General features: G+C 42.3%; 3 long non-coding RNA genes across 3 annotated transcripts in view; 2 read left to right on the forward strand and 1 right to left on the reverse strand.

The window, feature by feature from the left end:
* Nucleotides 1-6913, forward strand: part of LOC139999509 (uncharacterized) — a 42643-nt gene extending 35730 nt beyond the window's left edge. Inside the window, exons 2-3 of the long non-coding RNA XR_011804991.1 lie at nucleotides 3296-3636; nucleotides 6350-6913. This is a non-coding gene — a long non-coding RNA (uncharacterized lncRNA). The remainder of the gene's footprint in view (nucleotides 1-3295; nucleotides 3637-6349) is intronic.
* The window catches only part of LOC106014863 (uncharacterized), a 64774-nt gene that overhangs the window by 25667 nt on the left and 11147 nt on the right, over nucleotides 1-27960 (reverse strand). The gene's annotated exons all lie outside the window — the stretch shown is intronic.
* LOC140001461 (uncharacterized) lies at nucleotides 21922-27674 on the forward strand. The gene is made up of 3 exons (XR_011806694.1): nucleotides 21922-22025; nucleotides 26218-26368; nucleotides 27170-27674. It is a non-coding gene; the product is annotated as an uncharacterized lncRNA (long non-coding RNA).

The raw sequence follows: 27960 nt of genomic DNA on the forward strand, positions 1-27960 counted from the left end.
TTCCCTCAGTACTGACAATTTTCCCTGGGCAGTTCTCCTATTGGGAACAAATTATGTGTCAGTTTTTGATGGAAATGTGTCAGCTGAAGCCTAAGTAAAGAGAATAAGACCCATCTCACTTGTGATGGGTACTCCAAGATTGAAACAAGACAGGCCTCCAAAGGCCAAAGACAAGCACATCAACTCACCCCTCTGCCCTGTTATTCTTTTTCTCCTCAGTGGCCTGTGGTCATTGCTGGCTGAGCACATCCCTAGGGCATATGGCAGCAAGTGACTATGACGACTTTTGAACTCAGGCAGTGTGTTTTGCCCATCTGCTCTCAGTGGTACCTACCAGACCAATCAAGCCCAGAAATCAGGGTGTATATTGGTTTTATGTGGCAAGATTTTGGTAGAGAGGTCCTGGAGAGGCTCCTGGTGGAGCAGGCTGTCCCCCTGCAGCCCATGGGTCCCACATGGAGCAGATCTCCACGCTGCAGCCCCCCCATGGGTGGAGGAGCCCCCGTGGAGCAGGTGGATGTGGCCTGGAGGAGGCTGCGGCCCATGGAGAGCCCCCGCAGGAGCAGGGGTCTGGGGGGAGCTGCCGCCCACCCGTGGGGGACCCGTGCTGGAGCAGTTTGTTCCTGGGGGATGGATGGATGGACCCCGTGGGACGGAGCCATGTGGGAGCAGTGCTTGAAGAGCTGCTGCCTGTGGGCAACCCCCGCAGGCCGGGGAAGGACGGCATCCCGTGGGAGGGACCCCATGGGGAGCAGGGGCAGGGAGGGACCCTAAGGGAGCGGCGGAGACAAAATGCTAGAGACTGACCCCAGCCACCATTCCCTGTTCCCCCACACCGCTTGGGGGGAGGAGGTAGGAGAGGGTGGATGGGGGGAAGGTGGTTTTGTCTGCTTGTAGTTTCTCACTGCTCTAGTCTGTTAGTGATAGGAAATAAAGTGTATTAATCTCCCTATGCTAAGTCTGTTTTGCCCATGATGACAACTGCTGAGTGATCTCCCTGTCCTTATCTCAACCCTTGAGCCCTTTTTTTCTTCCTTTCCCTTTGAGGAGAGGGAATGAGAGAGCAGTTGTGGTGTAGTTCAGTGTCCCAGCTTGGTAAAACCACCACAGGGTAGTGGATGGGGGAACAATTAAAAGATGGAAGAAAGGGTCTCCTGAATAGTATTATCATATTTCATGGTACTGCATGCTAACACAGATCTGTGTTAGCTGTGATCTCGGGCTGTGATCTCAGCTTTTGCCACGAGTCCCCTGATATGCTAAACCTTTAACCAGTGTGGAAGTTAGATGTTTGGTTAAAATGAAAATATGGGGACACTCATTCATGGAAGCAGGTAAAATACTACAGAATTCAACCCCACTGCTTTGCACAGGTCTTTCAGGAGCCTTTCTTTCCATTATCTGTATCAACAGTGTATATCAACAGTGTATGGGACAAAAGTAATCTTTGCATGGGGACCAGTTAACTTCAGGACTGACTTGTTTGACATCCCTCAGAACACCAGCTATCTGGCAGATACACTCACAGCTATTTACAGGGTAGTCTCAAGAGGTGGAAAGGATAAAAGTAGCATCGAATTCCGCCTCCAGGATTTCACTGGATTTCTCAATGCAAATCTCCCCAGAAAGTCTTTGAGGTCAAAATTTACCTGGGAGGAAAGAGAGGGAAGAGAGAATGCCCAGGAAATACCCATTAGTTCAGACCAGCTTTCTAAACCATAAATACTTCAAAAACAGCCAAAGGTCAATAACTGCAATAAACCCTGACCAAATGATCAAAGTCAGCATTTACCTCAACATAAATATCTTCTTAATAGACTTTTTTTTTTTTTTTTTTGGTTGAGCAAAGCTTAACAGAAAGCTTTCCATGCAAATGCCATTTTGTAGAACGAAAAGCAGCAGAAAAAAGCCTCAGCCAGTCTCAGTTTAACACCATGTGTCACAGACTCTTATGACCCCTTGAGATCAGGATTGAATCTAGGCTGAGTGACATGTACATTGCATATAGTGTTTTAAAATCCTAAGTGAGAAAGGACTTCCTGACTTCAGCACATATATCACGTCTGTGAACATCAGCTGCTTTGTTTTCATTACACTTGCCTTCCTTGTCAGCACCCCAGCTAAAATAAAGCAATCCCCAGGCAGCTTTCACAAACACACAGTGGGAAGAACATACATTCATATGTGGGGTCAAATTCAACATTGCACAACTCCATTTGCTTTAATTGAATGTGACTCACACAATATACACAGTGGGAAATGCATATTTGCCTCTGTATATGGAAGCTTAGGAACTTCTTTGAACCAGCTACAATTATTTGCCTGGCATTGGTCTTTAACATGGAGCACCTGAATGAAGGAGAAGTAAATTTTTAAATAATATTTCTACTGATTTATGAAAGCAATAAACAGAAACTCCCATTCCATTCTCCATCCACTCTCCCCACTAACCACATAAATATTAAAGCTGCAGCAATGCCCAAACACCCCCCATGCCTAAACTAAAAATCCTGATTTATTATTGATTTTACTTTGGGCAAGTTATTCTCTCAGAAACGTGTACTACCTAAGTAAACACAAAACTAAGGAGTCCCCCCAAAAAGACTGAGGGATTATTTCAGATCCTGCCTGCAAATATTTCTAGCTACTACATTTCCAGTAGTTGCTTGCAGCTGATTATCACTTTGGAGCAGTTCCCCATATGTAAAAGATCGTCCAGTTCCCTGTTGTTTCTAAATCGCCTTTACTTTTGCAGAAGTCCAAGGAAGATGAAAATAAGTGAAAAGTCAGGCTGATGCGTGCTGAAAGGGCAACCTTCTTTCCTAGTCAATAAATAGATCCTTGAAATCCTCTTCTGACAGTTTCGGAATTGGGCCTCTAGCATTAACGCCAAAGCCGTGATTTAAGGTTGTAGGGTACAATTCTCCCCTCTGTTACAGGGATGTAAATCTTTACTTTTAAGGAAGTCATCAGACTGAATTCAGGACAGATTTGCTGGGTTGGCTGTGGAGTAGATGAGATCTGGATCTTGTCCCACAGTCCTTTGAAGTATTAGCATTACCCCTTGAATCACAACACTGCATTTTCACATTTCTAATTACACCCTTATCATACAGGATTTTGCTCATCTCTGAAGGCTCCCCCCCCCCAAGTGCTTTTGACTCAGTGTGGAAATCTGTAAGCTCAAATCAGCAAGAAACACTGCTGAGTTTTACTCCATAGTCTGTGACATGCATTTGAAAATGAAGAGGTTATTTTTAATTATAATTGACATTTTTTCTCCTGGTTCTCCCAGAGAATGCATTCATCTTGCTGGAAAAGTGGTGCCGTCATCATGATGGGAGCTCAGTGGAAGAAACTGTAAACAGACCTCGAGGGAACTTCAAAAAGCATCTGTCAATTGGACTGCAAAGTTTAAAACCAGGGAACTTGATTTTCCCAGCCCTTCTGAGGACATCTGACTAGGACTGGAAGAAGAAGAAAGAGCTTTTTCCCTGATCATACCATGGCCCCGAGGGCTGGGATTTATAGGTTGCCATGCTCTCAGAGGACATGTTGTCACTGATCATGCAGCATGGCTTCCAATATCCTGTGTCCAAATCTGTAAACTGGGACCTGTTGCTGCCACATGCCAAGGTGAGACTCGGAGATGTACCCTGCTGCTATGCCTGCATTTGCCTGGAGGGGAAACACAAGCTCCATAGGTTCGTAGAAAAGTCCATACTCCAGAATCTGGGGCTGAGATTTCCCATTGACAGGTCTATTTGCAATTGCAATAAGCTATCCACCACCCTCTTCATTTGTCCCCTTGTCCTTCCCTCCCCCTGCAACATCCCTGGCTAAGTCATCAACCAGGATTTATTGTCATAAGCACACGATCAGCAAACGTGCTAGGTAAGTGCAGAAAACACACGGTTACATTAGGAAGTAACATCACCTACACAGAGCGGGACTCTTCCCTGGGGATGCACATATCAGCACAGCAAAATGCTCTGAATCAGACAAGCTATTAAGAAATAAATGTTTAAGAAAGGCTTTAAGAAGAAATCTGAGGAATGGGAAAATATGCACCACTGAAAAGCCAGCTCCTGTGAAGCTTTCTGTCTCAGGTTTCTGCCTGGGCACTGGCACAAGCCCTTTCCCAGCACCAGCTGAACCCACTTATTCAGAAGCAGTTCCTAGTGTTAGCTGCAGCCGCAGCAGCACCATGTTCCTGTTTTTCTCTGCAAACAAACATCTAACCCCTCCTGGCAGGACTATCTTGCTGCAGGGGAAAAAATGCCCTCAGCCATCAGATCCGTCAGGATTTAGTAACTACCTGGACTGGGAGCATAGTATCCCCAGCAGGCAAGACGACTGACACACAATATCTCTCAGCGTTGTTTTGTTGAGGTGATTCCTGTGAGCTATGAAGATCTCTGGGAAACATCAGCTCTCTTGACTTAGGGCAGAGGAGACAGTCTCGCCTGGGTTCCTATAGGAGAGACAGAGGATGCTGAGGGCTGGGAAGATTAAAGCAGGACAGCAAGGTCAAAGCCCAGCCATGAGTCTCTTGCAAGATCTTCCTGGTGGCTGGAGACAGCATTCATTGCTTTATAGGGAACCAGTCTGGGAGGAGCTGTGCTTGCTGGTGGGTGTTACGGGTGGCTTTCTAACACAAGAAACTCGGATTTCATACTGTTGTGTGTTAGCATTGTAATAGTTCAGTAAAATGCGGCTCTGGCCGTGTAAAGTGTGCAGCAATTGTAACTTTGAAACTCCACAGAGCAGCAATGAGATAAATCTAATAAATGGTGTAGCAGAATAGCAGAATCAGGGTCAGATATGTAGCTTATGCGCATAGTATCTTATCATTGCAGAAAGCCATACACCACAGCTGAAACATAAATATCCTGTATCCACCAACAAAGGAGAAAAAAAAAATATTTTCAGATAGTGTGTGACAAAGTCAGGAGTTTCATGTAAGGGAAAAAAAACATGCCTTAATATGGAGAAGAAAAAAAAAAAAAAAAGAGAGAGAGAGAGAGATTGTTACTTCATGGAAAAATCAATTTTGAGGTTATACTTGGTTTAGCAGTACCTAAGGAAAAAAAATAAATGACCAATGTACAAAGTACTATAGAGAGACCAAACCAGAAGGTAAGGCTGGGCAGAAAGTTCACAGAAAAAAAAAAAAAAGAAAAAAAAAAGACATATATATATTATAAATATATATATATGTACCACATCAAAGCAGCCAGTCAAATAGGATTTGACTCACAGCCTGGCTAAGGCAGAGTTCCCTCTCACATATAATACAGGGGTAGCTTTTTTAGCACGTCCCAGGGTGGGAGGCAAACTGGTAAGCTGATGCAAAAAAAAAAATGACCAGACTTAGAAACCCAGTTCTGGAGAGGAAAGTGCATTGAATAAGACTTTTACTTCATTATGAAAACACATAAAACATTTGAAGATGCAAAGGCAGCAAACAGGCAAAAAGGCAGCATCCAGCAGAATAAGCAGCATGTAAGGTATCCCGACCAACTGAATCTATTAGATTATGCTGTCAATCTGTTTTTTCTATATATTTTGTCATTTGTATCCAGAGCTAGCAGGAACCTGCGATCAGAAGGATAGGGGGCGAGGCAAGGCAAGGCAAGGCAAGGCAAGGCAAGGCAAGGAAATGTCTGTATGTATAAAACTAGCTCTGCTGAGCCTCCCCAAACATCCAGTTAGTATTGGATTCAGATAAAGGTCCAGGTTAGTTTTCCATCCTATTTGGACCTGTTCACTCAACACGCATCACAAAAGCACGTGTATTTTTATTGAACACCTCTATCCACACCACTGTATTCAGTTCTTTTTGCTGCATTGTTGCATTGATTTCTTCAGCCCAAATCACAGTATTGATTTTTTTTTTCTGCCTCTGTTACATGCCTCCTATGCTTCTCTCAACCACCCACTTGATGTAATAGGGAAAGTGCATGATTAAGTGTTCATCCTACAAACACTTATGCATGTGAAGAATTTGCACACAAGGATAAATTCAAGGCCACTGTTCTGCCGCAGGGCTTATGTATAATGTTGTACATGATTTTTATTTTTTTTTTTATTTTTTGGTAGAATCATAGAATTGTAGAATCATTTAGGTTGGAAAAGATCCATAAAAGAATACAGGGATTACATGAAAGTATAAAATGAGGATCGTGTACAATCCTTTGCTGTTGATCTTCATCAAAGCAATGACAAGCAGTTCAAAGCACTCAGCAGTTCTGCTAAAACAATGTTGAAAGGCAGTTTTAGCTAAAGTTATTAACACAGAGATGAAAATAAGACTTTTTTTTTTTTCTTTTTTTTTTTTTTTTTCCAGGGATGGGCCAGATTTCCAGATGAGGTCAGTACCAAAAGATGGATTCTGATGCACTGAGTGTCTGGATTTTTTTCAGATACCCTTCACTAAAGATGATGAAGTTGTTGGGAAGTCCTATTATGATTCTGGATGCAGATCCCTTGGAAATTCTACTTCCAAATACAATCCATGAATCAGATATTGATGCACGTTTAATACATATGGTCAGAAACTTCTCTATAATTTATCTGTGGATAATTATATTTTTCAATTTTTCAGTTGTTTTTCTTACCTTAAAATGCATAATACTAAGTGGAAAACCAACAACTTCTAGGAAAAAAAAAAAAGACATTTTACATGTATCAACCGTGTTAATTTTTTTTTCATTTTCTTTCAGTGAGAATTTTATATATTCCACAGGAGAAATTTTTCTGACTTGCTGTAAAGTTTAATAAAATTACATTTAAAATAATTGTGTATGTGTTGTTCCAAACAGGAATTTTGTAATAAAAAGAACTGAGTAATTCTGTAACATTTTTAAATGAAGGTCTTGAAGAGTTTACTGAAATGCATCATTAATATGGAAACAATATGCTGTAAGTTTTTGTACAAGATGGTGTTACAAATTGTACATGATAAGATGTTTAGTACACAGCAATTATTTTGTAAGTAGAAATGATTTCCCTTTAATTAAAAACTATCATTCTGCCTCCATGAACTCTGTTGAAGATGAGGAGGGGTTGTTTTGGAGATTTCTTTGTCAAACAAAACAAGACCCTATTGCACTACACTTGGTTTCTTTCAGTCACTCCCATCTTAAAGCAAAGGAAAATACACAAATATAACATTTCTACCAAAGCAGGAATGGGCAATTTGAAAGCTCAGGGAAAACAGTGCTGTCTGATTATTGTTACTGTGCAGTTTCACAGGTCCCTTGGATGTTATCTCCCATCAACTTTATAGCTCTATCATCCAAAACCCCAAGAATTTGTAAAAAATGTTGTAACCAGAAGGCAGAGATTTTCCCTTTCATATAAAAAACTCATGGTGACACCTTGAGAATGGTATTGTTTAACAATCTTCTTGTGATTCTCTACGTTGGTCAGACCTGCCTGTGACCACCTTATGCAGGATTTACTAGCCTGGGGAGCCAAAGGTGGGAGATTAGCATCACCTCACACTGAATGACCTTTGCAAATTATTCACAAAACAAGGTTTTCAGAAATGTTTGCCTAGATCTCTTAACCAAGAAAGTAGAAGTGATATTGGTCTTAGGAGATAGAGACCAAAGATGATAAGGTGTTACCTTCCGGATTGCAGCATAACTACTTAGCTGTGCATGGCAGGTGCCTACAATACAATCAATGATATGTGCTATCAAGAAATGGGTTTCTTTGTGTGAGTGGCCAGCTCTGCATAACTCAAAATGCCAGATCAGTCCTTTTCAAGGTTCACCAAGGACAGCAAGGTGGTCAGCAGGCTTTTCTGCAGTGGAGATAAATGTTGGTATCATGAAGATGGTTGTAGGGTCCCACAGGTCCTTAAGGGGGCTACAGTCAAAAAGCTTGACAGACCAAGGTGTGGAAAAATTGAATCAGACCAAGGTGTGGACAAACTGAATCTAAAAATTACTTTTCCAGGTTGCTTTTATCTCAAGATGAATTTTGCACATGCTGTTTTCCCTGAGTTCCTTCATATGCTTAAGGTAACAAGCACAATCCCTGGCTCATTTTCACAGCACTGCAGCTGTCTGAACATCCACTGTTTCTCAAAGAAAGTCTGGGGTGTAAGAAACATGCAAAGCAAACTGTATTTTACTGAAACAACTGAAGGTTGCTCGCTTGATTCTCTGTTCTGACCTCTCTTAAAGAGTTTGTAATATACCTCTGAAGGCACAGACCTGATTTAGTGGCTGAGGCTGTTTTATTCCCAGTTATAGCTGGATCAGCAAATAAGCAGCACTGCTGGAGGATATTGACTGTCTTTCTCACATCTGTGTGACCAAACCACAGCCATTTATTATTCTGTTATTTTCAATCCTCAGCTTCTTTAGCTAGCAAGTGATCTTAAACCTCTGCTTTCTAGCTTTTAAAATCAATTGATAAATAGCATTTGTTTATCTCCAAGGAATCGATGTACAATTAGTTTGAACTGTTTCAAGAAAATGGGATTCTTGAGATACTACATCTTCCCTTTACTCCCTTCAACAATTTTGATTTAAAATTAAAAAGAAAGAAGTAAGAGTAGTGATGCAAACTTACAGAAATGAGAATATTCCACAATCAAATTATTTTTTGAGACTGCGATCTTTATTGTTAATCTCAGGCCTTTATTTCCTTTGTTCCCAGACTCTTATCTCCACAGGACAAAGTGGAGGTTGCAGACTTCAAGGTGTTTTTTAAAACAGGGGATGTATATGGTATGGTATTTACTGTAAATTACGTAGGAAGACATTCAGAAGACAAAATGATTCAGACAAAGCAATACATTATGAATTTCATGTATATAAAATCTCAAACTCAGAGTGACTGGTATAATGGTATTGAATTTATTTGCATCCAGAATGTCTGATGAAGACTCTTGAGTCATCCAAGTTTTCAAAATAGGAATAAAGAACTGCAAAATGATGCCCATCAGTCAGCCTGTATGAAACTCCATAGCTGTGTGTTTAGTCGCTGCAGAAGTGCTAGTAAACAGTACTCTAGCAAGGTCATTTTGAAAACTTTCTCAAGCTTTGAGTAGCGATAGAAGTGGGATATACACCTTTCTTATAAATTCTGAAGTTTCATGCATAGCAAATATCATTATAGTTATAATTAATTTTCTCCTCCTACACGTTTATCCAGAAGTAAAATGCATATAATGCAAATCCATTTGGGTGATAGAATTGGAGTAGTTGGAATTTAATGGCTTCCATAGGAAAATCCTCATATATAGGTCCATGTCTCAGTATTGTAAGAAATAACACAGAGTAGAATGTAATGCCATAAATAAGTAAAATATTATTTTCTTTCTCCTCTCCTCTCCTCTCCTCTCCTCTCCTCTCCTCTCCTCTCCTCTCCTCTCCTCTCCTCTCCTCTCCTCTCCTCTCCTCTCCTCTCCTCTCCTCTCCTCTCCTCCCCTCCCCTCCCCTCCCCTCCCCTCCCCTCCCCTCATTTTACAATTAAGCTACCTTCAGATCACTTGACATTGATTAAATGTGTTTTACCAGAAAGGTTATAACATATGCCATTGTGGTACATCTTTCTCTTTGTAAGTCTGACTCAAAGGATGCAAAGAAATTAAATGAGTTGCTTTCTGTAAAGAGTTCCTATCTAAAACAGAGGGTCTTTCCTGGGACTATTTTTAAAAACATTATTTGAGTGTTTCATAGGAGATACAGAATGCAACTGTAACAAATGAAAAGGTAAGTTCAGGTTAATGGAAAAAAACTTTAATGTGATTGTTTTAGTTCAAAACTCTATCTAGAATCATCACCCTATTTCAATAGATGACAAAAGCTTAATTCCATTAAATATTTTCTAAATTCCCAAGTGAAAGAGCCATTAGCCCAACAACTCAGTGTAATATAGAGGTGGTAAACTCTAGAAAAATGGTAGAAATAAAGAGCAGGAACATAAATGTGGAAGACTTTTTACTGCAGAGAATTAGGAAGCTATTAAAGAAAAAAAGATATACAGAATAATGGAGAATATGGCTGGGGAGCCATGATTGTAATTTTATTAAGCCTGAGAGTTAAATAAAAGTGAAAACCTAAGAGAAAAGTCAAAACAATTGAATTTGAAGGGCCACCTTGATCAGATTAACTGAGATGCAAGTGTCTCAATACACAACCTCAGCAGACACCCAGACTTGTGAACTACCTCAGGACTTTCTGTCCTCTTGCAACCAGGACACAGACTACTGAAAAGTCAAAGTAGCCTGCATTGCACTTTTACCCCTAGCAGTTGGAAAAATTTGTTGGCGTATCATACTTCTGATTTGGATTGTCTACCCAGAACAGTTATTTCATAAGATGGGAAGGAAAAGACAAACTAAAGCCAAAGAGACCAAAAGTGCACAAAGCTCTTCCCCATACTGGTGAAACTATCTCAAGGAAAAGACTGGACGCCTGAAAATTTACTTTGGTCAAAGCAGACAACATTGAAGAAGCAGCAAGTTACCAAGAAAATTATTAGAATGAGGTGCTGGCAGAAAAACATTCAGACATGTTAAAGATGCTATAGCAGAAGAACATCAAAATAATTGCCTCAGACTGCAAGTCTGGGTCCTTCCCTGAGGTCAGTTGGATGGTATTTTTCCTCCATTTAACACTGAGAGCTCAAAAAACAAGAGCTGGCTATTCAAAGAGTTGACTACATTAGGGAGCAGTCAGCCACAGGAGAGCATAAGGTCTTCCCACCCCACAAGCACTTCCCGATGTACAGCTTCCCATGTGCTCCGATAACATCGCTCTGTGCAGCCTACGTGACAGTCAGGAAATATAGCTTCCAGCTTCATTCAGTAGGCTTTTTCTATTGTGGTACATACTGAACTCCTTTATTCCTTCTCACAGGAAGGAAAATGAATCAATCCTTCCAAGAATTCAAACATACTAAGTTTGCATGTACCATGGAGACCTCAGGAGACCAAAGTAAATGAATAAAGGTTCTTGAAATGATTTATGACAGGAATTGCTGGTATTATTGTGAAAGTGTCAGAAGAGGAAGGTAGAGATGACGTTGATAAAGGCAGTTAAATTTATAAACAGTATAGATATGGCCAAGAAAATTAGGATAAACAAAAAGAAACTCTTTGTAAACATGAGAAATCACCACCAAGTAACGAAACTTCAAGGCATGACAATGGAAAAGTACAGATGAAGCTGATATTGTTCAGAATGCTTTTTGTTTCATTGCTCACAATAGAAGCTGAAGGTCATTTTCTAGTGATTAAGATATATTTCCACTGGGGAGAAACAAAAATGTTCAAAGGCTTCATGATTATACTGGAATAGATAATTAGACAATAAGGACTCTTACAGGTTGACAAGGTAGTTGGCCCAGAAGATTTCCAGGCACAACAAAAGTATCTAAGAGAGACAGGAATCCACCAGTTGGAGCAAAGGAATGGATTTGGTTATGGCCCATATGCAATTACAATACACTGGGGACTCAGTTCTGTTGCCAAAATATCTTTATCTGAAAATACAGCATAGGATCAGCAGACATGACAGAAGGTCTCCAGGAAATCTGTGACTTCCATATCAGCTGTGGAAGCAAAAAGTATGTCTGAAAATACCTCAGATAACACAAGACGCTGGCTTTGCTCAGTCAAGCCTCAGGTCTTTCATTCAAATAGTGGATGGTCACTGGAGCAGCACATGTCCATCAGCAGAAGATGGTAATGTAAATCAATTCCAGTGAGAACTCCTGGAAGTCAAAATCAAGTATAGAGTCACAGAATCACAGAATCACAGAATTTCTAGGTTGGAAGAGATCTCAGGATCATCGAGTTCAACCTCTGACCTAACGCTAACAGTCCCCACTAAACCATATCCCTAAGCTCTACATCTAAACGTCTTTTAAAGACTTCCAGGGATGGTGACTCCACCACCTCCCTGGGCAGCCTGTTCCAACGTCTAACAACCCTTTCGGTAAAGAAGTTCTTCCTAACATCCAACCTAAAACTCCCCTGGCGCAACTTTAGCCCATTCCCCCTCATCCTGTCACGAGGCACGTGGGAGAATAGACCAACACCCACCTTGCTACAGCCTCCTTTAAGGTATCTGTAGAGAGCAATAAGGTCACCCCTGAGCCTCCTTTTCTCCAGGCTGAACAAGCCCAGCTCCCTCAGCCGCTCCTCATAGGACTTGTTCTCCAGGCCCCTCACCAGCTTTGTTGCCCTTCTCTGGACCCGCTCAAGCACCTTCTTATGCAAGCCAGGATGCCGTTGGCCTTCTTGGCCACCTGAGCACACTGCTGGCTCATATTCAGCCGACTATCAACCATCACTCCCAGGTCCTTCTCTGCCTGGCAGCTCTACAAGCACTCATCTCCCAGCCTGTAGCTCTGCTTGGGGTTATTGCGCCCCAGGTGCAGGACCCGGCACTTGGCCTTGTTGAACTTCATGCAGTTGACCTCAGCCCATCGGTGCAGCCTATCCAGATCCTCCTGCAGAGCCTTCCTACGCTAGAGCAGATCGACACACGCACCTAGCTTGAGGCATTGAGAGTGAGTTAGTTCAAATTGGTATTGGGTTATGCATGTATCAATTAATTTATTAGCATTTCCTTTCAAAATTAGATCTATTCCTCTGATATTTTATTCTTTAAATATTGCAAAAATGGGAATATTCATTAATTATTGACTCATCCATTGACAGGAAAGACAGACTGTAATGCCTACAAGACTGAGATGGAGGAAAAACTTATGAGTTTAATTCTGAATCCAGCATTTCTCCTTTAGGCAATCTACTTGCCCTGTGAAAGACCTCCTAATTTCTGATACAAGAAAATTCCTTCCTTTTCTGATACAGCTGTAACTCTAGCAATATATCTTTAACTCATATTAGTTCTTCTGGTCTGGTCAGGATGCTTGTTCTGCTTCAAGCCAAATTGAATTTCCCCTCAGTAATGTTAACAGCCATTTCTCTTATCCTTTCCTTAGACAGATTTAACACATCACTCCTAGGACTAACTTGATGTCAATGGGCAAAGCCCAATTGATGGCCTCTGTGGACATCAGAAAAAGCATAAAAGTCTGTACATGAAGACTCAGTTATGGCCTTCTGACCTAATCCTGAGCCTATTCTGAAAGATGTCAAGGTGCCATACTGTCCTACAGGTTTGCTCTGTCAAGGCAGGATCAGTTTCATTCTCTTGGGTTTGATCTTGAATGAGTTATAACAGGCTATTTTGAAACAATTTATGCCACCTGGATTCCTGTTTTATTTCCATCTTCAAACTTCTGAAAAGTGTATCTTTTTGTGGTTTCTGGGAGCATCTACAAGCAAATCACAAACGCTCAAGGATAACATTAATTCCTATGAGGATAACAGATTATGATGAGTTGGATGGATATGCAGCATTACTGACTAGCTGCCACAGGGCTTTGTTCAACAAGTAAAAAATCACAGGCTTTCTTGGAGCTGTATCAATTTATATCCCAGTGAATGGAATTTAATTCCTTCTGTAGGTACTTTCTCAGCACCTGCCAGGGCAGGACAGATGAACAGAGTTTTCTGCTCGGAAGGTGACAACTTCCTTAAGCCTTTGGAGGAGACTGTCTCTGAAAGCCACATGCTTTGTAAAAATTCAGATCAAGCTGCCATCTGAATTTTCCTCTCACAGATCTGAATGGTGTGTGCAAGCTGGTTTTATTTTTATTTTTTTGTCCCAGAAGTCTCACAGTTTTCTCCAGGTATGGAGAATTGAGCATGGTACCCAAATTTCACAGGCGTGGATCTCTTGTTATTTCTGTTACCTTTAGGGGTGCTCTGCAAAAATCAGGACAATTTCATGTCTAGAGTTAGATGCAGTGGTCTGATTAATGGCTTCAAGAAAGGGGGGACCATGTGGTTATAAAATGTGGTTACAAGTGGACAGTTGATCTGAAGAACTGTAAAACAATCAATAAGCCATCAGTAAAGTCTTCTCTAACAAGCACTTCCCAAATAGACCTTTTCTATGCACCATGACCACTGTTGCAATGCATCTGCTCTTACTTTTCACTTACTGGGAGGGCTCTGAGGTTTGAAGAAGGGGAGACACAGGGAGGGCTCTGAGGTTTGAAGAAGGGGAGAAGGGAATGGCTCCTTCTGAGAAGCCTTGTAGGAGGCAGCTTGAATAAGTTAACTGCATTATACAGAGGCTCAGACTAGAGACTGCTGCTAAGTTAGCTCTCAAACACTGCCATTATTTTGGGTCTGACTGGTATCTATCTCCTCAGCATGAGGATTAATACAGACTAAACAAATACCTGGAGGCATGGGATAGAACAGCCTGACCCACAATGAAGCCCTTCTAAATGTCAAATGCACCTTAACAAGGTTATATAGCAACAAGAAAGGGATTTATTAATGTTGATTATTTATGACACAAAAACAGATCAGAGTTAGCAAAAAAGCAAACATAAACAAACAAAAAACATCCAAAACCACCACCACCAACAGCAACAACAAAACAAACAAACCCCCCCCCCCAAAAAACACCATGTTTCTAGTATAAAAATAATTGTCTTTTCTGGAGGAAAGTAGACATGGATTGTTTACACACTGGGAGGAAAAAACAAGCCCAGCTAAACTTGTCCTACACTGTTATGTCCATTGCACTGAGACAGTAGTTTCTAATGAGGCTATAGCTCAACCTGTAATGATGGATATCTAATATATTTTATCTCGACATGACAGACCTGGCATAGTAATATCTGGCAATTAGTCACAGTTCGCTGGGCCTTAACTTAAGCAGTTTGTAGTGTAATACACGTTCGGATATGTCAGTGCCATTTCCTGTTATTCCTTGTACAAAGTCCTGGTGGAAAAAAGCATTAAAATACTAAATCACCTATTGCAAAAGGCTGCAGAATCAGATTCAGAATCCTAGTTAGTGCTGCTAAATTACAGAACAGCACCACTACAGCATGTGTTGTTACTGGCTGATATTTTGTTAAACAGAATGCCAAAAGCAAAAATGTTTGCACAGTTAGAAACTGATGTCAGATTCAACATCGTTTGCCAATATGCAAAGATAGAGCAAAGCTTTAATAGATCTCATTTGCTTTATCTAACAGGTATCCAACAGATAAAGAAAAACAAAAGGCTGGTAAAAGTCAAGATATTTATAGTGTCCACCACCCCATGGAAAGGATGCTGGTTGTATATTTTGTGGGGTATTGTGGCCACAAGCAGCGTTGACACTGGAGGAGGTGGATTCGTGGTTATGGGCAGTGGTCCCAGGGGGAACAGCAGAGCATTTCTGTGCCTCAGGATGGGGAGAAGTATAGAGTTTGAGGCAGCTCTTCTAACCCCAACATTATGTGGTGAGGACTGCTGCTAGCAGAGCTGGCAGGTTCCCAGGACTCAGTTCACCAAGAAGTAGTTGTCTTACCACTGTGGGCAGATGATGGTGCTGGTGTATCTGGTGTACAGACACCAGGACGGCTTCCAGCTCTTGTGTCAGGGCCTTGGATGTTTTTCATGCTAACAGTAGGATGTGTCTTGGCATGTGCATGGGTCAACCCTCCCCAGGGAGGGTACCCCATGTACCCCAGTAAATGGATGAGGAAAAAAAACACCACAAAGCACTCCACCTGGTGCCCCATTCTGGATGATGGAGAACCCAAGGCACCCCATGGCACCCACCTACTGCTTGTATAAACACCAAGACCAACACACCTGCATTGCAGCACAGGGCACCTCTGGGTGCAATGGAAACTCAGAGATAAGTTTTACTCAGTACACCCACGGAATATGTATGTGAAATTGTGCATGGCACTCATTTATTTAAACCACCACTAAGCTTAATTGGGAGAGGACATGATGGCATGTGTTGCCTTTAGGACATCTCACTTGGAAACTGGTTTTGTGCTGTTTGGAGACTCTCAGGAGGCTGCGGCATCCCAGGCACTGCCAGGAGTTTGCTTCTGCCCACCTCTTGCCTCTGAGCAATGTTTGAAACTCCCCCCAGTTTCCCCCAGCTCCTGCCATGCCAGCAGTACCACAGCTTGTGCCAGGGCAAACAGCCTCCCATCCCTTCGTAGGGAAGGGCAAGTCCATGAGCACAGGACAGAGCAGCACATGAGAATGTGACACCTTCGGGCAGACAAAAGGGGAAAGGCAATGGACTGGCAGCAAAGCCGTAACACCAGCTATGTACAAAGTGCTGGCAAGGCTGCAAACTGAGGTGCAAAAATGGAGAAACACACTCTCTTTTTGCTCTTTCTCCTTGTCAATAAGCATTACCTATGAAAATAGCATGTAAAGCTATTTCAGACCAAAATGTAATTTAAGGTATGATGGTGTCTCTTTTAGTCTGTAAACTCCTTGGGGCAGGGATTATATTTTTGATCTGATGCATTAACTGAATGTAGAGCATTGAGTTTTGCAACACCAAACTTCCTATAAGATAAAGAATAATGATAATAACATCCCTCCTGCCTGCCACCCCAATCTCTAGAACGTGTATCTTGCTATTACAAAGCTCTCTGCTTGTAAGAAGAAATCTATTTATAGTTTGAAACAGATTTGCAATCATGTGTGATAGAGCAGGAGACTGAGAAGAAATATGCAAACCAAAAAAAGCAATGGCAAAATTTGCATAGTTCTTTAAAGTTTTCTTCAAAAGCTCCTGCAAAATACAACCATCTGTTTTTTGTTGTTGTTGTTGTTGTTTATTTTTTATTTTTGTAAGAATATCCTATGGGGGGTAGTACAGACCATTGTCTGTTCTTCTTCCTTTTTTTTACTTTTTTTTTTTTTTTTAATTTTATTTGTAACAACAAGCTCTACTTGTGGAATAGTCTCTCCCTTTAGCAGGGAAATGTGTGTAATCATAAACTATTAGAGACAGACATCTGCATAGTAACCTGTACTGCTGTATTCAATTACTCAGTAAGTATTTTAAAGCAGTTAGTATGTGCCAATTTACCTCATGATGAAAATGTTTGTCAGAATAATATGCTTTATTCTAAGCACCTGCTATTTAATATCTGAGAGAGCTGAAAGTGTAATGAGGAAAGAGGAAAATATATGCTTGCAGCTCAAACATGAGCTGTAAAAGGCAATTCTGGGGTGAAAAGTGGTACAGCTAAACAGAGCCTAGACTATTTTTCCTCCATTTGTAAACGAGGCACAGAATGACAAGTTAATTCCCAGCAGTCAAGTGCTACAGGCAGGGCCATTAGTGAGGCTAGTTAATCCTTCAATCTGTGTGTCTATTTGAAGAAAATGTCACAAAAAAACAAGACCGAAAGCCTTTTGGTCACCTGCAGGATGATAGAGGGCCCAGGGAGCCCAGAGACTGACAGAACCCCTGGTCTGGGGACGAGCAAGAAGGGGTTGAACCCCCCCATACCTCAAGGAGACACCATGGCATCCATCAAACAATATCTCTGCATAAATAATCCTAAAATCAAATGTAACTTTGAAAACAAAAAGTCCTCTCCAATTCCTACAACAAGATGGCAAATGGAGCAACTGGGCAGACAGCCCACAGCATCTCTGGCAATTTGGGGCTTAAATTAACTGTTTGAAGTGTATGGTACAGGTGGTACATATAGAAACTCAAAGCATCTGCCCTTCTCTTCACCAGCTTTCTTCTGGTGGTGGTCCAGGAAGGTGGTGATAATGCAGCAAATTCATTTGCTGTTTTGATTTTGCCCTCAGCATCACGATGTGATTTCAAGTGATTGTCTTGAATACATCAGTACGTGCACAAAGACACCTAGACAGGCTTTAAAACAAAACTTTCAGATTTAGGTAGCTAAAACTAGGCTTCTGAACCCATCTTAAATCATGTAATTAAATAATCTTAGTTCCAGACAGTCTGAGCAGTCAACAGTTCCCAAATGCAAGCTGTTAGTTTAAGTGCTTAGTTTTGCATTTAGAGCTAATGCTAGACATCTAGACATCTTTTTTTTTTTTCTTTTCTTTTCTTTTTTTTTTTTTTTTTTTTTTCCAAATCCTGGCATAGGTTTATAGGATCCACATGAAGGCTCTGTAGGATTTTCAAGTTCAAACTTCCAGCCATTGCCCGCATGGAACAAATCACAAGCTTGAGCTAACCTTTCTGCTGGGGAACTGATGGAAATTCGCAGTTTCACAGGCTGAGTGCCCTGTGCAAATGTAGAAGGGATGCAGTGAGACAGCCTGACAGAGAAAGGCAGCTGGCAGACTAGTGCCTTAGCACACAGGCTCCAGCTGCTCAAAATGTATAGTATGTATCCTGCAGGATGGCACACTGGATACCTACAGTGACAAGATAATGTGACATGCAGCACTGTCAATGAGCAGGTACAGTGAATGCTAATAGGGCCTGCTCCTATTCACTGCAGAAGTCAGTTTTAGTTTTGCTGGGAACTTCAGCTGGAGATGGGGAACAGTGAGATTATGGAAGCTGGCATTGCATCATGACGCTGTTCTTGGTGTGCGGTTATCCAGGGACAGAGGTGCTCTCTCAGGTTCTACTGGAACCCCACTCAAGTGGAAAAAACACAATACTCAGGGGCAACATCTGAGCTGGAAGCTGAGCAGTGAGTTCAGCCTTCAGCCTGCTGTATCCAGCAGCAGCTGAAGCCCTACTCAGGGCTTTTCTGGGTGTATGTGAGGTGAATGTTTCCTCGGGTCACAGTAGGAAAAATACTGAGCAAGCAGCTTTGATCCTGCCCACAGAGAGAAGCTTTTCTGCAAAGGAGCTGGCTCTCCTCAAGAAGGAGCGTGAAGGTCCCACATCTCCTCCAGGCAGTCCTTCCTCCCAGGCGAAGCAGCTGTCCTTGAAAATGCATCTCTGCTCTTGTCACGGGAGCCTGTGTCCACACTGGTCCTCCCCTCCTGCCTCCAGGACAAGAACAGTGGCATCCTTCCCTCTCTCCAGCTGCGACCTAAGCAAGCGCTGGTATTTTCCAAACAAAATTTCATCTGCTCTCCTCTAGCTCCATTGTTGAGCTTGCATTCATGGTGCATCACAGGTTGGGGGTGCTCTGCCCAAGGAGGGGGTTTCTCCCAGGTGTGCTGCTCAGCACTCTCAGCACACAGCCCTGCACAGACAACAGGCCATTGATGGATAAAGGGGGTTGAGAATCATTCCTCCAGCTCTTCCTGCTAGGAAAACATGTTTGAGATTTAAAACTCAATTCTCCTTTCCCAATTTTCCTCTGTTTTTTTCACTGGGTACGTAATTTTTTTTTGCCCAGTTTAGCTGACAGAACTCCCTCAGCACACTTTAAAAGCTTGCCAAGAACATCTGTAGCAGTGGGTGGATATTGCTCTACTGTATTTTACTGACATCTGGAAATTTGGAAATAAGGTGTTGGAATAACATTTGCAGAGAAAGAGTAAAACTAGCTAAGGATTTAAACATTTATTTCACTCAAGTAGCCTTTCCCTAACACCTTCCCCAATTTATGGGACTATGGAGCACAAGCGGAACTGGTCCAATACTCAATTTAAATCAGTTCACGGTTCAGCTAAAAGGGCATTGTCAGGCAAGCAGTGCAGTTACTCTCATTATAAGGAAAAGGAGTTCGCACAAATAAGATAGGACAAGAGCAACATAAATCCTCATGGATTAACATCAAAGATTGTTACACGAATTAGCCACTTTCTTAGTAAGCTAAAATTTATCCCTTATTATAAAAGTGAATGATTCAATATCTTGGTCTTTGTCAGTTAACTTCTAGCCACAGTGACAGATACCAGTGATAAATGACCAGGCCCTTTAGAGAGATAAATGGTAATAATTACATCAAACCATGAAATAACAGTCCTACAGCAGCCCCGGCAGTGGCTGTAACCAGTAAATTTCTGAAGAATGAGTAGAGGGGGGATGATCTTACAAAACTGATTTGATTTTCTAGTCCTCCCACATAACCGAAGGTTTGCTACTGGTGATAATCACATGGTGTAGTCAGAGGGAAGCCCTGAAGACCAAACTCAATGTTTAGTTTTGCTCCCTGTTTGCTGTCTTCCCAAGTACAACTGGGTACATTTTTTCATGATTTTTTTTTTCTCCTCTTCCCTACTCTCTCTTATTTTCTCCTCCCTTTTCTCTCCTTTCTTCTTTTCATTTTTGATTCTCTACCTTTTCTTTCCCATTTGATGTTTGCTGTTACAGCACAAAGGCAGCTCCACCAAACACGTGGGCTTAACCCTCAAGCTGAGGACCTAGAGATGGATGTCATCTGAGCTTCCCAGTAAGGATGCTGGCCCTCCTGCCCCATCTGCCAAGACAGGTTTGCAACCTGCATTCAGTCTCAGCTCATTCTTGGGAAAAACTGCTTCACAGGCCCTTTCCAAAGGGAGAAACATACCCCGTAGGACATCAAAGACCTGTTCCCAGCGAAAACCATAAACTAGAACAGTCTGAATTTGACCTGCTGTGATAGAGTAGCACATCCTGGAGATCCTGTTACTGTTTTTGTGAGGGGTAGAATTGTTGCTTAAATGGCCAGCAATGAACTGAAGCTAAAACACATTCAACATGATGAAATATTGACAAATATGCTCCCTGTAGTCTAAACCATGTCAGAGCTGTGGAGGTGATGTTCTTTTCTACTTGCAAAAGGCCTGCTCAGTATGTACCAGTCATATTGTGAGGACTGTGGAGAAGTGAAAAGGGGAGGCCGTGTGCTCCCCAGCCCCGACAGGCAGTGGCGGTGACACTCAGAGGGATCCAGACAGGGAACACTCTCTCTTCTGGGCAATGGAAGGACTTTGAGGAGCAGATTTTGATGTGGGGGTGAGGGCTGGAGGAACATGGCTGCTCCCTCGCTGCTGGAAGATGGCTGCCACGAGTCCCCAGTTGTCAGGCTCCAACCTGACCTACATTGTTAATACCCACCACGAGTAAGAAGGGCTGTTACCCCCACACAAATCTGATTAGGTGCAAGTTACTTTTTTTTTTTTTTTTTTTTTTTTTCTCCCTGCTGTACGCCCAGGAAATTTCTGTATTAGGAAAAGTTGCCTGCTTGGGGGAGGACAAGGCCTCAGGTATGCTCATCCCTGCTTAAAATGGAAGCAGCTCTGCCTCAGCCAGAGCTGTCACCTTGTAAAATCTGGCATGGGGTCTTGCAGGCAAGGAGGTGCTCCCAGCAGCACAGAAATGGGCCAGGGTAAACCAGATTGTGCCCGTGCATATAGGAGCTATAATATTGGGCAGAGGTGAAGCTAGTAGATTAGTACAGACTGAGCAACCCATGCCTGTAATCCTTGCTCCTCTGACAAGTCAGCAGGCCCACTTTAAGCCCTTCTGCAAGAGGTCCAAGGCAATGTCCCCATGGCACACTGTATCCTCTGTCCCTGTCCACTGCAGCATCTTGCTGGCAGAGGCAGGGTGAGTACACTGCCACCCTGCCGGCACCCTTGCTCAAGCCATGTGTGAGAGGCAAGGACAGGGATTTGGCCTGAGGAAAGCTGTACCAAAGCCGTGCCAAAGCTGTGTCCTGCTTCCCTAATTGAGCAGGAATTAAGGCAGCAGTGGTGGTGTCACCCCTCCGCCCACCTCAACTGAGAAGCAGGCATTAGTGGCCACCCAAGCATTTGCAGCTGGTCGTAGCGGCGCTGAGGATTCAGGCGACTGCTTCGGTGAAATGAAAGAATGATTTCTGACAGCAGCTGAGACTGCTGTGGTGCCTGGGGAAAGTGTGGTGTTGTCATCATGCAGGCAGCCAGCAAGAAAAGAAAATTTTTCCTCCACCTTCTACATCTACTCACCCATCCCCCTGTACTTTTTTGTTTTTTTTTGGTTTTTTTTTTTTTTTTTTGGTACTAGAAATATTTCAGGCACAATTAAAAAGGCGTTATTAGCATTTAATTGGTTTGGAGTCCTCACTGTGATGTTGAGCCCTGGTGCTGATGTCATCCCAGTTGTCATGGTTACAGGTGAACAAGCCGCTGGAAGTGCAAAATCAGCGCCGGGCTCCAAGGGGAAGGGAGGATGGAGGGGGGAACCTGGGGAGGAACCCGAGGCTGGAAATGAGCGAGCAGAAACAGCTGCCATCGCCAGGTGAGCACCACTGTAAGCAAGGGGGAGAAGGAACAGAGAACACTTGGCAGAGATATTGAGGTTACGGTATCTCCTCCGCGCTTTTCAGTACAAGGTAGGAAGGCAGGCTGCTCCCTGGCACGAAGCACAGCAACAAAAAAGTCCCCCCTAGACAGCTAACAATTAGGAGAAGAGCCTGGGCTGACATCCTTCCATGTGCACAGTAATTAGAAAGACAAATAGAGCCTTTCTTTCAGTTCAATCTGTCTAATAGGTAAGGAGGGAGTAGCAGAAGGCAAATCGTGAGGAAAAGCCAGAAAAATATATATACTCGTGGGAGTATATGTGGTTTTATGTATGCAAAAGACCAACTCTATGTGTCTGGTAAAGATAAAGGGAGGCTGTGGGACTAGGTATGTATTCACGAGCACCCATATAAGACCCTCTAATGATCTTTCCATGTAACAACTGTAACAATAAAAATAATAAAGGAATCCCACCTAACCAAGTTGCAGAAGTAGTTCCTCTGCCTGCTCCTATTTCCTTTCTCTCCATCTCGTTCTCTTGCTGAGAAAGAAATTAAAATGTATTTTTCATACAATATCTCCAGCACTCTTTTATGTAATAATCCTCTTTCTGTCGAAGAGGCAGGTCAGCAATAGCTGCAGGCTCCTACACAATCAGTGCTCATCTCATAAAAATCTCCAGCTTTCCCTGGGATTTTCCAGCCACAACCTATTAAGCATTTGCCTGTGACAAGAAGCCAGCCTGGGGGGAGGGGCTCTTTCAGATAATGCTGAGACAAATTTGTATTTATATACTGTGTAGTTGTATGCATTTTGTTGTTGTTGCAATGGAGAAATTAGACTTTTAAAAATGATACTTTGTGTTTGAATTAATCTTAATAGGCAGTTATGTCTTAACATACTCTTTAGCTCTTAGTCTAAACAAACAAAATTTATGAAACAAGTTCAATTTTAAATTGGAGAAGAAGCAGTGGAGTGTGGTCTCCCCTCCATATCCCCCTCTTTTAATGCTTGACTAAAGGTATGAGGTGCCAAGATTCAGAGGAATATCAAACACTGATCTCTAATATGTGGATCCTGGAGCAATGAGTTACAACTAAGCTTTGCACAGTGGCTGATTGGAAATTTACTAATTAAATATTCCCAGTCAGAAAATTCCTATTCTCTTAAATCTAATTTATGTGTTTCATTAAAAAATATTTGCTCAGAACAGTGATACACTCCTTCTGAAACTGTGAAAATATGTTTTTCTTATACTCACATAGCCAAAGCTATTTTCTGAGGTTCAAAGCACCTTCATGTTGCAATTTACGCTCAGTAGAACATGCACATATACATACACAAAGATATGCTTCCAATCAAAATTAAAACATTTGATTTATGTGAATTGATTGTACTCAATTCTCACTTTGCTGTTTTCCTTTTTTTTTTTTTTTTTTTTTTTAAAATGCTACTTTTTCCCCAAGTTCAGAACAGACATATTTTTCACATTATTTTTGGTTGAGCCTCCAGCACTTTATATAACCACTATAAAAAGCAAGCTGTCAATGAGAATTGTCTTTTTTTTTTTTTTTTCTTTTCTTCTGGTGGGCCACCTTGGAACCTCTTTATTGTGGTGACCACCACCAAACCAATACACCAATGGCCTTTTCAGCAACCTTGATTTCGCACCATGTTATTTACAGCCTCTTCCTTGGTCTGACTGAATGTGACACTGGTGGAGCTGTGCTAGAAGGCAGGTGGGCTATGGCAGGGTCCCCATGCCCCATCCACAAAAGGAAGGGAGGCAGCTGAACTGCCAAACCCACCTTGCCCTGGCACCCCAAGCCTGGGGGTCTGCCAGCCCCTGCAAGAGAGAACAGTGATTTCCCCCCTGGAAAATCACCACTCAGGGACCGTACCCTCAGCTCTCAGGTGCAAGTACTTATAAACATTTTAAAGTAAAACTTATAGGGACAGGGGGGAGAAGTCTGACTTCTGTATGACTGAGGTTTCAGAGCACTGTCTCCATACCTGCCTCAATTTAAAATAGCATTTTTCCTTTGAAGTCTGTTTCTCTTAATTTAGCCACAGTCCACCCTCCAACCCAGTGCTGTCTATGGGATTGTGTCCCCTTACACCTCCGTCCAGCCCTGGTCTAAGGAAAATACTTATGTTCCCCATTTGGACCTGGACATGGTTTCATTCAGTGCTGCGCTCTCCTACAGCTTCAGGCTGGTAGTTAAAGCACCCATCCTCTCTCTTCATCAACAAGTAAGGATTGTGTCCTTTCCTCACCTGAGGGCCTGCTGTGAAGTTAGACACCTAATCAATGACCATGAGTTGCTCAGCGCTTCGGTAGTGTGATGAGAAAATATCCACACGTGCCTGCGTGGAACATCCCCAGTGCCATGCCTCTGTGGTTACAAGTGTCACTGTGGTGACAGGTTACCGGTGAATCCTGGAAAAGGCTTCCTTGATCAGTGGGTACTTGATAGCCAAGTTCTCACATTACAGGATCTTTGTGCTATTTACAGGCCAACCTCAACCACAAGAACCATCATCACTCTTCATTCATCCTGGTCTGGATGCCACTGTGCTTGTCCAGCAGCACGATGTCTCCTGAAGTCAGAGCATGGCTTTAACTTAGCAGGGACCCGGTGATTGAAATCCACTGCCTTACCCAGCCTGCCCAGCAGCATCTGTCTGCGGGGAGCAGAGAAGCATCTGTGTTTGCCTGAGGCTGCAGGTCTGGCAAGTCCCCACCAGTGCCTGACTGTAGCCACTCTCCTCTGAAACTAGGTCTTCAAAGCCAGGAAGAAGGTGCCAATAAGGCGTGTGACCTTGAACTGCCTTACTGGGGGTGTTGTGGCCAAAGGAAGTGAAGTGGCAAAGTTTGGCTTCCATACATGGAATTTGCTTCACTATCATTTTATTCTGTTTTTTTTTCCTGTCTTTTTCTTTCCATCTTTTAAATTTAAAACACAGAGACTTTTTTTTTCCCTAAACCATAAACAACACTGGGCTTTTCAAATTCTGCCTGTCATCCAGTGTATGGAGTGCAAAAACTTGTGAATATGTCTATTCCAAACCATATATTTAAAACATTGCCAATTGAAGTCACATATATGCCTAAAAATGTTTTATGCTCTATTGTCACAAACAACATTTACAATCTACTAGAAATGAATGGGATAAGAAGAAACAAAATACATTTCTGTACTTCAGTGAGAATTTGATGAACACACTGGGTGGGATTTGTCTCATATCACTTTGAATCATAGAACATCCTGAGCTGGAAGGGACACACGAGGACCATTGAGCCCAATTCCCTAAGGTGTCTACAGCTGAGCCAGTAGTCACCATGGCTCTCTGTAGGCTCTTTACAGTCAGAAGAGAGGTAGAAACAGATGCATTTAGGGAGCAGCTCACATGCTCTGCTTGAACATCTATTTTAGGATGCAATGAGTACACTGGGTGTAGCATCTGGATTCCACTGACTGCAGGTGGTGTCAAGGTGTAGCAGATGGAGGCCTGGGCTGGATATCTGTAGGATGACTCCCATTCTTTATATGTGTTTTCATTGCTTCTCTATCCGGGCAGTTTCCCACTCATTTTCTTTTTGGTGTGATCTTGCAACAAATACTTACGGAAGAAAAAATTATATTGAAAAAGAAGATGCTAGTACTATAAACACGGTTGGGAAAGCACAGTGGAAGTAACCTTCAATGCACTGAAAACAGCTAACACTGATATTGTGATCATTCCTTTGCAGTTATGTTGTCAAACCTCTTAAGCTTTGGCTTTTTCTTTAGTTTATTATGTGTTGTGAGAATATCTGCAGATGACCAGCACACGTTATCCATCTAATCTATGGTGTCTCCTTCTCTCTTTATTTTTTCAAAATGTGAATAAGAAAAGCCAATGTAATAGAACAAATTAAACTTTATTGGTGTGTATACATTTGTATATTCAGACACGGCTTAATTAGTGAAATCCTGACTTAGGACTATAAGGAGTCATTGTGTTATGCAGTTGGAGAAGTCTAGTTCAAATACCATAATCAGAAGCTGGTCTCTGGTGAAGTCAGCAAAGTTGTTTTTGAAAAATTTGAATTTGCTGAATTTAGCTGCACTGCTTTACTTTATTTCTAGCCCTGCCTCCATTCCCCATCTTGTGTGAAACGAAATAAGTAATTTTCATCTTAGCTTCTCACCGATAGTGATCTGCGTCACGAAATCATCACACACCAGACACTCTGCTCAATTGCAAGTGCTGGAAGCCTGATAGCTGAGCCTCTGCTGCAGAGATGCTCAGGAAGGAGTTTCTATGGCTTCTCAAAGGCATCTCTTCTTACAGGTCAGTGCTAAAATAATCAGCTGAGCAGCATGGGGGAAACTTCTACTGCTTCTGTACTTGTTGCCCCTGCTGCTACTTGTTCTCTCTTAATGTAAGCAAGCAACCCCACTCTCCTCAGTCAATCCCTCGGGGGAAAAAAAAAAATATCCAACAAACAAATAAATCACACAAAATCAACAACAAATAAATGTCACCCCCAAATGACAGCAAAGTTTATATGTTAAGGATATCTCTTTTTTCTTTTTTTTTTTTTTCCTAGCAGTTGTCACAGCAGGAAATGGCCACTGTAGGCTTTTAATTGCTTGGTTTCAAAGGGGGGAAATCTTTTCTTTTCACCTCCTTTCTCTGTCTTTAAATTACTACTTGGAGTGTTAGCCTTTGTTGCTGCAGTCCTTATCAGCACTGCAGGAGACAGTGATTGCCTTGTATCTGAAAACTACAGTGAAATTAAACCTTAATTGGCTGTTTAAATGGGGTATGATATAGACCTTCAGGGCTTAAAGATACGTCTCCCAAATTGTTTTCAGGTTTACTGTGAGGATATACACCTGGGATGATTAAAAGAAAATTCAGCAAAATCTATTCCAGGAAAAAGCCTGATCATTTAGTATGATGTCATTACTGAAATTGAAGGAGGAAGACTAAGGAACATTTTCCGTGGACTGTCTCCCATTTCCTCCCTCTGGGATGACAGGTCATAGCTTATTTATGCATCACAGTCTCTCCTAAAAAAAGCAAAAATAAACACCCAAAATAAATAGACGAAAAGCGGCAACATAAGCATTTACTCATTTCTTGCAGGCTCTCCTAAGGGAAAAACCTAAACCTGTCAAAAATGTTAATAAGAAGGGTCAGGAGGAAGAGACAGAAACAAACAAGTGCCCATGGCTCTGCAGACAGGTTTTGCAAGCTATATGGTAATCAGATGCATGCCCAGAGAGGTGTAAAATGATGCAGTCTCACTTTCCAGGGAGCGCTTAGGAGCACATACACCCCCAGGTGTACATGGCCCTGAGTCTTCGAAGGAACTTCCAAGGCAAACAGTTATCACATTCCATATTTCTCATAAAGGCGGCTTTTAACAGAAACCCCACTCTTGACCTGGCCCCCAGGAACCTGCTCAGTGACTCACCTAAGTGGAGCAGATCCCTCTGCACCACGGAATTTCCTAGAAAGAAGCTCAAGGTATAAAATGCTTGTACAGCCTCGAATGCCTGTGCTGTGCTCAGCTTTGTCTTCGGTTGCTAAATAGCAGGGTAGTGCCACTGCTGCATGAAATAAAATGTATGCTAAATCAATCCATGGCTTTCTGTACTACTGCAATGGTTACAGGGGTTGAAGCTACCCTGGGCCGTATGGTCTGGAGAGATTTTGGTGGCATGAGATGGAGGGGGGGCTAGCATGGACTCCCAGCAGTTCTTCACACCCAGACTTTTGCTAGGTGTGCTCTGCTGTCACCAACGTTGTGCTTACAGTATATAGGACTGTGTCAGGAGAGGTAGGTGGAGGGATGGAAGAAAGGAAAAGGAAAAAATAGTGCATAAACTGCTCTTTGCGGAATGGATCACAAGGTGATTTTGAACCACAGTCTT

This window comes from Anas platyrhynchos, chromosome 1, assembly GCF_047663525.1.
Source record: "Anas platyrhynchos isolate ZD024472 breed Pekin duck chromosome 1, IASCAAS_PekinDuck_T2T, whole genome shotgun sequence".
Taxonomy (NCBI): Eukaryota; Metazoa; Chordata; class Aves; order Anseriformes; family Anatidae; genus Anas; species Anas platyrhynchos.